Below are 13,431 nucleotides of genomic sequence, written 5' to 3'. Positions count from 1 at the left end.
AGGGTAGAATGAGCTGAAGAATAAGACCCCAAGTTTGACCTTAAATACAATAGAGCTAAAAAGGAGGCTGAGTTCACAGCCCACCAACTATCTTTCTTTCTTTCTTTCTTTCTTTCTTTCTTTCTTTCTTTCTTTCTTTCTTTCTTTCTTCTTTCTTTCTTTCTTTCCTTCTTTCATTCTTTCTTTCTTTTTTCTTTCTCTCTTTTTCTTTTTTCTTTCTTTTTTTTTTTCAGGGTCTCACTTTGCCACCTAGGCTGGAGAGCAGTGGTGCGAACACGCCTCACTGCAGCCTCAACCTCCTGGGCTCAAGTGATCTGTCTACTCTCACCTCAGGCCTCCAAGTAGCTGGGACTATAGGCATGCACCACCATGCTCAGCTAATTTTTTTTTTTTTTCATAGAGACGAGGTTTCACCATGTTGCCCAAGCTAGTCTCCAACTCCTGGCTCAAGCAATCCACCCACCTCACCCTCCTAAACTATTCGGATTACAGGTATGAGCCACTGTGCCCAGCCCCCAAATTTCTAATGCTAAAGTAAGGGACCTGAAAAAGAAGGAGAGGGGCCCTGAGAGTTCCGATGGAGGTATTTGGGTAGATGGGCTCGAGGACCTTAAAACCCCAGATTCCTCTTAAAACTGAGAGTGAGAATACTCTGGAGCCTTTCTCCTTGCTAGGAGAAATCAGACTTCTGTTGCTCGGAGACTTGCCAAGGCCTCACGTAGCAAGGGTGAATGCCTTGCAGGACGGTGCTTGTCTCTAAGATCCATCCCTACCTCTCTTCATTGCTTCTAGACCAATAATGAGAAATCTTATTATGAGCCAAGCAAGGAAATACCGTTATGTGAAGAAAGGGGCTGTTCACCAAAAGCACTGCAAAACCTGGCAAATATGTACTAGCAGGAAGTGGGAGAACTCTCCTGGAAATGAATCTTAAAGGTGCCAAATCAGGGAGGGCAGAATATAAGACTGAATAGCGGACAGTTTGTTAATACAGGTGTATTATTCAGTGACACGGGACTCACTATCCTGGTAGAATGCCTAGAACTGTACCTAATACATTGCAGAAACAGCTCCTTGAAACTTGAAAATAATGATCAGATGGAGATGCTGGAACTTCTTAGAAGAGAGATGAAGAAGAGGTCAGCAAGTTCAAAGAGATTAGAAGTAAGAATGCATTTTTTTTTTTTTTTTGAGACAGGGTTTCACTCTGTCACCGAGGCTGGAGTGCAGTGGCACAATATCAGCTCACTGCAGTCTTGACTTCCTGGGCTCAAATGATCCTCCCACCTCAGCCCTCCAAGAAGTTGGGACTACAGGCATGCACTACCATGCCCAGCTAAGTTTTGTACTTTTTGTAGAAATGGGGTTTTGCTATGTTGCTCAGACTGGTCTTGAACTTCTGGGCTCAAGCAATCTGCCCACCTCAGCCTCCCAAAGTGCTGGGATTACAGGTGTGAGCCACGGCACCTGGCCAAGAATGCATTTACTATGCAATACCAGAGAACCCACCAGCCAACAATGTTCCCTGGGAGGTCCTAGAGGACACTCCCTTACTAAAGTGATAAGCAATATGCTAGTATATTCTGAGAAGCTCAGAACTGCTTGTCCTCTAAATCAAGATTGATGGTAAGAAATGCCCCAGAGTAAATGGGAATAACAGAATTCTAGCGGCCAGGTTGGTGGTACTAGACCATCAGAGGCCCTGGGGATATAATTATGGTTATGTGTATCAGCCTGAATAAGTTAGGAATCTAATACTGAGTAGGAAACAAGTGAATCCCAGAAGAACACATGAGTCATTCAGATTTTGAAAATATGTAAAATGCCTTTTGGCTCTCTGAGCAGCAAGAACAAGTGCCTCACGAAAGGCAGCAAAAGGGGAACCAAGAAGAAAGTGGTTGATCTATTTTTTTTTTTATTTTTGAGATGGAGTCTTGCTCTGTCACCAGGCTGGAGTGCAGTGGCGTGATCTTGGCACACTGCAACCTCTGCCCCCCGGGTTCAAGCAATTCTCCTGCCTCAGCCTCCCAAGTAGCTGAGACTACAGGTGAGCACCACCATGCCCAGCTAATTTTTGTATTTTTAGTAGAGACGGGGTTTCACCATGTTGGCCTAGATGGTCTCGATCTCTTGACCTCGTGATCCACCTGCCTTGGCCTCCCAAAGTACTGGGATTACAGGCATGAGCCACCACGCCCGGCCTAGTTGATCTATTTTCTAAGAAAGACTGGTATGATGTGAAAGCACCTGCTATGTTCAACGTAAGAAATATTGGAAAGACACTAGTCACCAGGACTGAAGGAACCAAAATTGCATCAGATGGCCTCAAGGATCGTGTGTTTGAAGTGAGTCTTGCTGATCTGCAAAATTATGAAGTTGCATTTAGAAAATTCAAGCTGATTACTAAAGGTGTTCAGGGAAAAAACTGCCTAACTTCCACGGCATGCATCTTACCTGTGGCAGAATGTGTTCCATGGTCAAAAAATGGCAGACATGATTGAAGCTCATGTTGATGTCAAGACTACTGATGGTTACTTGCTTTGTCTATTCTGTGCTGCTTTTACTAAAAAACGTAACAATCAGATATGGAAGACTTCTTACGCTCAGCACAAACAGGTCTTCCAAATCTGGAAGAAGATGATGGAAATCATGACCCGAGAGGTACAGACAAATGACTTGAAAGAAGTGGTCAATAAATTGATTCCAGACAGCATTGGAAAAGACATAGATAAGGCTTACCAATCTATTTATTCTCTCAATGATGTCTTCATTAGAAAAGTAAAAATGCTGAAGAAGACCAAGTTTGAGTTGGGAAATCTCATGGAGCTTCATGGCAAAGATAGCAGTTCTGGAAAAGCTACTGGAGAATAGACAGGTTCTAAAGTTGAATAAGCTGATGGATATGAACCACCAGTCCAAGAATCTGTTTAACACTCAGACATTTAAAATGGCAAATAAAAAGTCCTATTTGTGAAAAAAACATGGAAAATGAAAATTTGTGTGTGTGTGTATGTGTGTGTGTGTATCACAGGTGGGTAAGCACAAAACTAGAGTGGTTACTTCTGGGAAAAAAAGGAAGAAAATGGGGCTAGAGAGATGTATGCAGGGACTGCTAAGGTACTGGCAATATTCTTTTTCTCAAGCCAGCTGGTGAGTACACAGGTGTTCATTTTATTATTATTCTCCATACACATGAATAATGGTTTTTTGAACATACTTAATATTTAACAAAAAATAATGTACAGAAATAGAACCTAACCATAGTTCTCTATGTTTTTGACTCACAGTAGAGAGTAGTAAAAGGAACATGAGCTCCTTTGGCTTTAGGTAGATCCAAATTCAAGCCACAAAGCTGTATAACCTCCGGGATGTTACAGTCTCTTAGTAATAGGCTTCTCACCAGTAAAATGGTTTTGGTAACAGTTACCCAGCAAGGTCATAGTAAGGATTAAATGAGACAATTTACATAAGTTTTATAGTCAGTGCCTGGCACCTATCAGGCGCTTAAAAATAATAGTTGCTATTCTATAACTTTGTCCACGCTTCCCATTTTTTCCCCCTTTTAGAAAGCTTTCATTTTCGTCATTTCACTTCATTCAATTTAATGATTTCCTGCAAGCAAAGCATTATGTGGGTGGGCTATACTTTAATGTGTGGGGTTTTTTTTTTTTTGTATTTTAAGTTAGTTTTCAAAATGTCATTATCTCATCTGATTCTCAATTTCAATCCTCAGTGCCTAGCACAGGTTGGAACATGGAAGGAGACCAATAAATCTAAGCAAATGAGTGAATGTAATAGGCAGGTGTTAGGGGCTGAATTGAATTCTCCTAAAATTAATATGTTGAAGTGCTAACCCCCAGTAGTTCAAAATGTAACTGTATATAGTGATAAGGTCTGTAAAGAGGTGATTAAGTTAAAATGAGGCCATGGGGTGGGGCTAATCCAAGATGACTGATACCTTTAGGGGAAGAAACAGGAATGCACACACATATACACTAAGGGCCATTTCAAGACAGGGAGAAGGTGGACATCTGCAAGCCAAGGAGAGAGACCTCAGAGAAACCAAACCTTGATCTTGTACTTCCAGCCTCCAGAACTGTAAGACAATAAATTTCTGTTGTTTTAAACCACTTAGCCCATGGTATTTTGTTATAGCAGCCCTGGGAAGCTAATACAGTAGGGCAAGTATAATTATCCCCAATTTACAAATGTCTAAACTGAATCTCAAGGGTTGTTGTACAGTTACATGAACAGTAAATGGGCAGAATTGGTACTTGAATCTAGGTGCCAAATTCTGGTTGTTTCCACTACAGTCTGCTTCTTGTCAAACTGTGCTATATTAAGATGCATCAATCTGTATGAACTCAATTTTTTAAATTAAATGATTTTTATCAAAGTAATACAGGGGAAAACAAGAGTTTCTTATAGTAAAGAAAACCAAGTATCACCTATCTTTCCCCTCGTTTGCCATGGCTTCCTTAGAGCAACCATTTTCCACTCTTTTAGGTGTTTTTTCCTTTAGTATTTGCATCTAACATGCTTATACATGTGTCATAATTTTTGAAATCAAGACATCACCTATTAATTTCCTGCAATTAAAGATGAATCTTTAATGATCTTAAAACTCATGCATACCCCCGTCCTCCTCCTCCCTTCATTTTAATATACTTTTATCACAATATTGATAACTTTTACTTCCATTTTGTCTTAGTTTTCTCCAGGTTAATTTTCTTTTTAACTTTTATGTTAGACTTTCCTCAAACATGTGGTGATCCTTGGTTGTTCATTCATGCTTAAGAGAAGGTCTGCTTTCTGCTTTACCCTGTGTCTTGAGAGGCAATTAGTGACTTCAATTTCTGACATTTTCTGGGGTTCTGCATCAAGGATCAGCCTGATAGTGCTGGACACTGGTGCAGGAACATAGGTTTTAGCTTTTTTTTCTCTAAGTCAGTCATTCCTTGTCCAAGTACTTTCTGTCTTCTAGAATTTCCTGACAATTCTTTTCTGCTGCCATCATCTCTTCTGTTCTCTTTGTATTTTTTTGTTCCATTTTCATTCCTTTACTGTTATCTTAGGGGGTTTTAGGAGGAAGTGGAAATACAGGTTTATAGCCAAGAGTTTACAGTTAAAATTTTGACATCTCTTGAGTTTTTATTATTAGTCAATAAATATTGGTTAGTATCAACTCAATTTAAATGAATAAAAATATCATTAGATAACTATTTTTTCCAGTTGCCTCTGCCAAACTTTCTTTTACACTGAAAACCTCAGTTTGTATTATTAGCAATAAGAGTAATATAATAGTTCAAACTTAAGTGTGACTTATATAAAACTTTTGTGCTTAGAGCGAGGTAAGGTGGGTGTCCATGGCATCACTTTAGTGATATTCCTGCTAAATACAAACACACTGAAATTGAGGGATATCCCACTGGGGAAGGATCTGGGTGGTGTGAGTTCCATAGCAGGACAAGGAGGGTTTATGAGTGGAGGACAGACTGCTGTATGGTGACACAGCCTGAGCAGGGGAGGAGAGATCCTGGCAGTAGGGTGACCTGACCCAGGGTACCAGATCTCAAGCAAGGTAAAGAGGGCATCCACACTGTGGGGTGTCCTGGGTGAGCTACCAGAGCGCAAGTCGAGTGAAGGGGGTGTCTACATGTGGGGATGGCCTGGCACAAGGGTCAGGGCACAGACTGAGGAGGACAGCGACACTGGGGAGGGAGCAGTGGCAGCAATGCGAGTTTGGTTAATGTACCAGGGGATGGATCAAACAAATAAATATATTAAGGCTCATGGGAGTCCAGTTTCTCACTTTGAAAGGAGTCATAAATATGGAAAGGGAGAAAGTTGGAATAATCCCTGAGGTATTGAATTAGGATTAGAATATCAGTGTGAACTCACAGAATGCAACGTTTCTGTATCCATATAACATCAATGTCAATGTTGTCATATATAGAGGTAAATGTGTATGTGAGTGTGTGTGTGTGTTCCCTAGAGCTGTCCACTGCGAAAGCCTGAGAGCTGTGAAACAAAACTGGAATCAGCAGACCTGCTCTGGTTGTGTGTGTGTGTTTTTTTTTTTTTGAGATAAAGTCACTCCCATCACCTAGGCTGGAGTGCAGTGGCATGATCACGGCTCACTGCAGCCTCCATCTTCTGGGCTTAGGTGTTCTACCAACCTCAGCCTTCTGAGTAGCTGGGACTACAGGCACATGCCACCATGCCCAGCTGATCGCTGTATTTTTTTGTAGAGACGGGGGTTTTGCCGTGTTGTTCAGGCTGGTCTTGAACTCCTGGGCTCAAGCAATCCATCTGCCTTGGCCTCCCAAAGTGTTGGGATTACAGGCATGAGCCATCACTCCTGGACAGATCGTGGCATCTAAATACCATTTACCACTGAAAGGAATCAGGGCTCCTTGGTAGGGTGCCAGATTTGGCAAATGAAAATACAGTAAATATTTAGCAAAGAAGATATTATTGCATGGGACATACATGCAATATATATTTACCTGAAATTCAAATTTAACTGACTACCCTGTATTTTATTTAGCAACTTTACCCCTTGGAGAAATAACTGATTCCCATACTGGGTCAGGAAAGATATAAGATGAACCAGAACACTTTTTTGTGCAAGAAAAAAAGTAAATAATCAAGGAATGATGGGATGAAATGACACAGACACCAATTTAAAGGGACTCCCATTAGCCAAATATGGGAGCAATTTAAGCATCAAAATAAATAAATAATAATAGTAACAGGTTATAATCCATTTAACAAAATAGGAAACCATGAGCCTAATAGAAATAAAAAAATAAAATGGAAGTTTGATGAGGAATTGAATATTTATCTAGATCTTATCTCCACACAAAATACTTATTAATTCCATATGGACAAAACAGTGACTTCATTGTGGAGAAGCCTGGCAGATATCATTTTAATCAAGTGATTAAAGTGAATGTCATGAGTAACAGAAGGAATTAAAATTGAGCGTCATCTGATGAGATGCAGTAAGAACGTAAAGCGATGAATATCATCAATTTAGTGATGTTCCTGCTAAAAGAAAACACGTTGAAACTGAGTGATATTCCACAATAACTAGCTGTAATCTTCAAAAGTACTGAAGTCATGGAAATAAAAGGCTGAGGAAACGTTTCAGAGAAAGGACACCAAAGACATGTGACAATTAAATGCAACACATTCTAAACTGGATCCATTATTTTTGCTATAAGGAATGTTACCTGGATAATTGATCAAATGATGGGATTTCAGGATTAGATATTATTGATTATCAAGGTCAACTGATAATTAAAAATGGATTAAAATTTAAATCAATTTAAATGGATTACAAAATCAATTTTTACCTTTTTTTTTTTTTTTTTTTGAGACAGACTCTAGCTCTGTCTCCCAGGCTATAGTGCAGTGGCATGATCTCGGCTCACCGCAACCTCTGCCTCCCAGGTTCAAGCGATTCTCCTGCCTCAGCCTCCTGAGTAGCTGGGATTATAGGCGTTTACCACCATGCCTGGCTAATTTTTGTATTTTTAGTAGGGATGGGGTTTTGTCATATTGGCAAGGCTGGTCTTGAACTCCTCACATCAAATGGTCCTCCACCTTTGTCTCCCAAAGTGCTGGGATTACAGGCATGAGCCACCATTGCCAGCCTAAAAAATCCATTTTAATTATTGTACTGTGTTTCTGTTGGAGAATGTCCCACATATAGGGCATCAGGTTGGCAACTGACTCCCAAATGGTTCAATATAAAAGAGTGATTTGTAGTGGACTTGCAACTTTTCTGTAGGCTTCAGATTGTTTTAAAATAAATAAACATCATGTTTAGTTTTGGTTTTAAAAGGAAATGATAATCATTCTTATATATGGGCCTAAAAAATAGTTGAAAATACCACTAATAAAACATGTTTTGGCCAGGCGCAGTGGCTCATGCCTGTAATCCCAGCACTTTGGGAGGCCGAGGCAGGCGGATCACCTGTCAAGAATTTGAGACTAGCCTGGCCAACATGGTGAAACCCCATCTCTACTAAAAATACAAAAATTAGCCAGGCGTGGTGGCACATGCCTGTAGTCCCAGCTACTTGGGAGGCTGAGGCAGGAGAATCGCTTGAACTTGGGAGGTGAAGGTTGCAGTGCGCTGAGGTCGCACCACTGCACTCCAGCCTGGGTGACAGAGTGAGACTCCATCACACACACACACACACACACACACACACACGCACGCACCAAAATGTGTTTTGCAATGATGAGGTACAGGACTCAAAGCCAACTATCTGGAGACCACAAACTCATACATTAAAGAATGCTCCTGAAATTAAATTGCTAGAATTTTTAAACTATAAGAAGCCAAAAAGGAGACTCAACATATTACTGATACTTGTATGCAAAGCATTGGGGGGAAATTGCCATTTAAAAGAAAAACCAATGGCAGTTACTTCTGGGGTTTAGAAAGTAGCATTTCATCTCTGGGTTAGATGGTCCTTTTGTTTAATAAAAACATCTTTAAGGGTGTGTCAGACACTGGTAATTTTCTACCCTATAACTATTCTTTCTGCTTTCCTTATTAACAGACCTCAAACCTCACTTTGGGCAACAATGCTCAGGGCCTTCTCAGCCTTCTTTAGAGCTGGGTATGGCCTTAAGACACCACTCTGTCAAGGAGAGCTAAACAGAATTGTGCTGGGAATATTGGGAAAATAATCAGTGTGGATGTGACTCCAGAGGATCTGCAGCTTATTTGTGAGTCATCAGGTAACGGGTTTGATGATAAAAGTCAACATGACACGGATGGCAATAAAGATGGCAAAGGAAAAGAAATAGCCTGGGCATATGATGGTATTATGAGCATTATGGTGTATGACCATATATTGTAATGTTCAATGTTTCTGTATGTTTTTTTTGTTTTTTGAGACAGGATCTCATTCTATTGCCCAGGTTGGAGTGCAGTGGCACGATCACAGCTCACTGCAGCCACAACCTCCCTGGGTCAGGTAATCCTCCTGCCTCAGCCTCTTGAGAGGCTGGGACTATGGGTGTGTGCCACCACACCCAGCTAATTTTTGTATTTTTTGTAGAGATGGGGTTTCACCATTTTGCCCAGGCTGGTCTCGAATTCCTGGGCTCAATCAATCCACCTGCCTTGGCCTCCCAAAGTGCTGGGATTACAGGCGTTGAGTCGCCACGCCACGCCATGTTTCTGTATTTTTAAAACTGCCATAATGAAGATTTGAAAAATGACAAATAGGATTGAAGGTTTCTAGAATGCCATTTGTTTATCCTGAGAATGCAAGCAGTGACTCATTTATTTGTAGACCACATCCTCAGAAAATACAGATCAAATGATTTTATTTTAATTTTTTTGAGATGGAGTTTTGCTCTTGTTGCCCAGGCTAGAGTGCAATGGTGCAATCTCGGCTCATTGCAACTTCTGCCTTCCGGGTTCAAGTGATTCTCCTCCATCAGCCTCCCGAGTAGCTGGGATTACAGGCATGTGCCACCACACCCAGCTAATTTTTGTATTTTTAGTAAAGATGGGGTTTCACTATGTTGGCCAGGCTGGTCTTAAACTCCTGAGGTCAAGTGATCCACCTGCCTTGGCCTCTCAAAGTGTTGGGATTACAGGCGTGAGTCACTGTGGCTGGCCTAGATCAAATAATTTTAGATGGTAGTGGCTGGGGTCAAGCACTGAGTCTGGCACATTCTAGGTATCAGACTGTATGCTCCGTTAAGGGAGGGACAAGGTCTTTTTTTTCCTCTTCTCATCACTGTATGTTCAGCACTTTGCTCTAGTGTTAGAAAATAGTAGGTGATGGTAAAATTTTGACTCAATACTGCCTTTTGGAAGTTAAAACAAAAAATATACTAATAATATTTATAAAGCTGGTCCCTTTGGGAACTCCCTATTGTTAATTCAATAATTTAACTTTGAATTTCAAGCCAGAACATTTTAAAGCCTTTGCTCTACAAGTTTAGTTACATTTAAGCCTAACTTAATATTTTTATAAAGTTATTTTTAATCCTGTTTTACTCAATTTTTAATTTTAAAAATAGCTGGATTTTATTGATAAAATATTTCATGACTATTTATGACAAAACCAACTGGCTTGTATCCTGAAGGATTCCTCTAAAGCTAAAGGTTACATTTTCAATGATTATAAGTGATTCAAAGTTATTTTATTTCCTATTAAAACCAGTAGTCATCTATCATTAATCTTCAGAATTAATCTTTTTGCAAACCCAGATGATCAGAAAGGTAACACAGGGGAAATCTCATCATTAGTCTGTAAGTTTTCCAGGTTGATTTGTATTTTAATTATTTTATTTTATTTATTTTATTATTTTATGACAAAGTCTCACTCTGTCGCCCAGGCTGGAGTGCCCTGGCACCATCTTGGCTCACTGCAACCTCTGCCTCCTGGGTTCAAGCAATTCTCATACCTCAGCCTCCCGAGTAGCTGGGATTACAGGCGCAAGCCACCACACCCAGCTAATTGTTGTATTTTTAGTAGAGATGGGGTTTCACAATTTTGGCCAGGCTGGTTTCAAACTCCTGACCTCAAGTGATCTGCCCACCTCAGCCTCCCAAAGTGCTGGGATTACAGGCATAAGCCACTGTGCCCGGCCTGTGCTTGTATTTTAAAATATCATTAAATTCTGAGAGCCTCCAACATTTTTATAGTACTATGAAATTATTAAGAAACTCATTACCAAATCCAGTGGCAACATTTGACACTTTTATTTGGTAAAACTCTTTTCTCAGTTATTAAGGAAGTATGGCGATTCTTTGAAGAAGCAATAGGGACCAGTGACAGATTGGCCATAAGGGATGAAGGGGAGAGTGGAGAAACTTTATTTTTTTTAAAGCAAGTTTTCTTCCATTTAATCCATTTTTAGTGCTACTATTTATATTAATCTTTAATTTTTTTTTTTTTTTTTTGAGACGGAGTTTCGCTCTTGTTGCCCAGGCTGGAGTGCAATGGCACGATCTCGGCTCACTGTAACCTCTGCCTTCTGGGTTCAAGCGATTCTCTTGCCTCAGCCTCCTGACTAGCTAGGATTACAGGCATGTGCCACCACGCCCGGCTAATTTTGTATTTTTAGTAGAGAGAGGGTTTCTCCATTTTGGTCAGGCTGGTCTCGAACTCCCGACCTCAGATGATCTACCTGCCTCGGCCTCCCAAAGTGCTGGGATTACAGACATGAGCCACTGCGCCCAGCCTAATCTTTAATTTTTAAAAAATTATTTCTATTTGTATCAATATTAATCTGATCCTAAAGCTGTTAGGCTTAAAATAAACCTTATTCAATTGTAGAATAAGAGGTCTGCCATGTGGAAATGAACAATATCCTACAGACCTTGGGAATTAATTTACCTTATTGTTCCAGAAGACAGAGTCAGTACCGCATTTGAAGACTCAGGGTGGAGTCCAGGTTTCCCATTTACTTGCCCTCCTGACTCTGGGTAAGTCAATTTCTCTGGGTCTCACCTTCCTCCAGTTTTAAAATATCACTGATTCTAAACAAAGAACTGAGAGATAAGAAATTAATGAAAATAATAAAATGTAGTATGTTGGGAAAATATGCCAGGCAGTGACACCAATGTTGTGTATTTGATGTTAATGAGTGAAATTAAAAAAAAAAATCCATAAATTGTAGCAGGAATGTTAGGAGGAAAGAAAAAGCCACTGTGACTTTTAAAAAAATCAACGAACCTGGGAAATGAAAAAAATATGTGCAGGGAAAACAACTTTTTACACGATTGTCTTGAGAAAAATACAAAGCAACAAAAACAAAGTTTATTTACACAGATTCGAGAGAATTAAAATTGCCTTTATATTCTCGGAGGAAACTAAAATACAACAAAAATAAAAACTACTATGAGGGATTGCTCGCAATAGCCTAATAGTTGAAAAATTGCATGATTTTGGATGGTAAAGAAAAAAAAAAGCCCTATAGGCCTACTTTTAAGAAGTTTATTAGCTGGGTATGGTGGTGCATCCCTGTGGCTTCAGGAAGCTGAGGTGGGGGAATCCACTGAGCCCAGGTTGAGGCTGCAGTGGGCTGTGTTCGCATCAATGCACTCCACCCTGGGTGATACAGTGAGACTTTGTCTCAAAAAAAAAAAGGAGAAAAAAAAAAAAGTAAAGCAAAAAAAAGTTTATAGGGTGGACATGGTGGCTCACACCTGAGGCTGAGGCTGGAGGATTGCTTGAGTCTTGGCGTTTGAGACCAGCTTGGGCAACATAGTGAGACCCCGTCTCTATAAACAATAAAAAAATTAGCCGGGTGGTGGCACGTGCCTATAGTCCTAGCTGTTTGAGAGGCAGAGGCAGGAGGAACGCTGGAGTCCAGGAGTTCGAGACTTCAGTGAGCTATGATTGAACCACTGTACTCCAGCCTTTGTGACACAGTGAAACCCTGTCTAAAAAAAAAGTTGGCCGGGCGCGGTGGCTCACGCCTGTAATCCCAGCACTTTGGGAGGCTGAGGCGGGCGGATCACGAGGTCAGGAGATCGAGACCATCTTGGCTAACATGGTGAAAACCCGTTTCTACTAAAAATACAAAAAATTAGCCGGGCGCACAGGCAGGCGCCTGTAGTCCCAGCTACTCGGGAGGCTGAGGGAAGAGAATGGCGTGAACCCGGGAGGCGGAGGTTGCAGTGAGCCGAGATTGCGCCACTGCACTCCAGCCTGGGCAACAGAGCGAGACTCCTTCTCAAAAAAACCAAAAAAACAAAACAAACAAACAAAGTTTATAATCAAATTAATAAAAAAAACTACATAACCTATAATTATGCTTATTTTGGAAGGAACTTGTCCCAAATATAACTCACTTGGTGGCATTACTGATGGCAGTGGCAGGCCATCCAGAGCAGACACTGCCATCATGCTGGCTGCAGCGTGGATGTGTGAGCGGTGGTGGCAGGAGAGGCTGTGGGAGTGGCAGTGGCAGTTGTGGGACCTTTGTGCCCTGCATTCCCGAGGTGGACAACTGTGCTGCACCCCGTACCCATCCTCATATGGCCATGCAGGACCCGTTCCCAGCACTGGAGGCTCCACTCCTCCAGACCCTGACCCTGAATCACTGTGATCACCAACTGACACCATGGGGAGCATGTGGGGAGGAGGTGGACAGTCCCCAGAGCCCACTGCCCTGGGGGTTGCTGTGATGGGGCAAGGCTGAGCTGCCTGCCAGCAGAGGAGCAGCATGCTCAGGCACGGAGAGGTGGGCAGAGAAGGGCCCAGCAAGGACCTGGAGTCCCCGTGCCGGGTTGCAAGGAGGCACAGCTGGGGCTGCCTGCACACTCCATGAGCAGGCGGCAGCCCTACCCTCCCAGGCGCAGCACCAGGGCATCTCCGCACGCTGCACCCTCTGGGGGATGGGAAGGCCCCCTTGCCCTTGCAGGCCAGGGGGTGTCTGTTC

General features: G+C 41.6%; 1 pseudogene; it reads left to right on the top strand.

The window, feature by feature from the left end:
* The first annotated feature begins 2,210 nt into the window (after nt 1-2,210).
* LOC100579670 lies at nt 2,211-2,931 on the top strand (annotated as a pseudogene).
* The last annotated feature ends 10,500 nt before the right edge of the window (nt 2,932-13,431 follow it).

The sequence above is a fragment of the Nomascus leucogenys genome, chromosome 7b (assembly GCF_006542625.1).
Source record: "Nomascus leucogenys isolate Asia chromosome 7b, Asia_NLE_v1, whole genome shotgun sequence".
Classification (NCBI taxonomy): domain Eukaryota; kingdom Metazoa; phylum Chordata; class Mammalia; order Primates; family Hylobatidae; genus Nomascus; species Nomascus leucogenys.
The sequence above is the reverse complement of the archived record's forward strand: the minus strand, read 5'-3'. Positions and strand labels throughout refer to the sequence as shown.